Source organism: Herpailurus yagouaroundi, unplaced genomic scaffold, assembly GCF_014898765.1.
Source record: "Herpailurus yagouaroundi ecotype Mexico unplaced genomic scaffold, PumYag 163, whole genome shotgun sequence".
In the NCBI taxonomy this organism is placed as follows: domain Eukaryota; kingdom Metazoa; phylum Chordata; class Mammalia; order Carnivora; family Felidae; genus Herpailurus; species Herpailurus yagouaroundi.
This window is the reverse complement of record NW_024412404.1, coordinates 27,712,942-27,714,008: the sequence shown is the minus strand read 5'-3', so window position 1 is coordinate 27,714,008 and position 1,067 is coordinate 27,712,942.

Genomic DNA, 1,067 nt, shown 5'->3' with positions numbered 1-1,067 from the left:
GCATGCGCGCTCTCTCTCTCTTAAAAACAAATAAACATTAAAAAAAAAAGTGACTTGGTGGAAAGGATTCAGGGGATGTCATGTAGCTCAGGATGGCTGAGGCTCTAGTCCTGGGACTCTAGTGGGAAAGGCGCTGTGGGCCAGGGCCCATCAGACCCTCCCTCCTCTCTGCTTCTCTCTGTTGTCCCCCTGCAGCTCTGCCCACTTTGCTTTATCACACTCAGCCAGGTCGGCCCCCAGGCAGAGGTTCACTGTAGTTGTGGAGCCCCTGCTAGACTCCTGAGAGAATGAATCGGCTTGACCCGGCTGGGGCCAGGCATCCACCCCAGGCCCTATCAGGTGTGGCTAATTGTGGCTGCCCAGCCACGCCCTGGGAAGGGGACACCATTCTCAGACACGGGGTATGTGATCCGAGCTATGCCCACTCCTGGGAGACCACACTGGAGGAACAGAAGCACACCGGTGTGACAGAAACAAGCCCAGGGGAGGCAGGTTAAACCCAAGGACGAGACAGAGGCTCTCAGAGACGTACAATATTCACTTAAATGATAACACAGCTCCATTTCTGGGCCAGTCTTGGACACAGCCAGGCTTCAGAGAACTCAGTGTTTGGTGATTTTCTTTCCAGGACTTGGCCAAGCATCCTGGTTATGAATGGATGCCAGGGCTGTGGAACACTCCAGGTGTCCTCTTGAGCCATCCCCAGATGCCTGACCATGTCTAAACCCCCCTCGCAATGACAACAAAGCTCTGAACTCTGAATCTGGGCCCCCCGGGGCCCTACCACCACTCAGTGCTGTCCGAGGTGGACAGTGAGCTGAGGCCTGGCTGGCAGGCCCAAGGGATCTCCAGTCTTTGTGTTTAAGAGAAACGGCTACATCCTGTCCCCTAGCTTGAGCTGATCTCCTGGCCAAGCCAGGCCCAGATGCTCCCTCGGTCCTAGAGCAAGATCCAGAATCTATCCCTAAACCCACCAGGAAGGGGCTGCCTCTTCCCTGGACGTGGACTTTTAACCCACCTTTTTCTGAGCTGCCTCAAAACAAAGCAAGGCATCTTGGTGGAGGGTA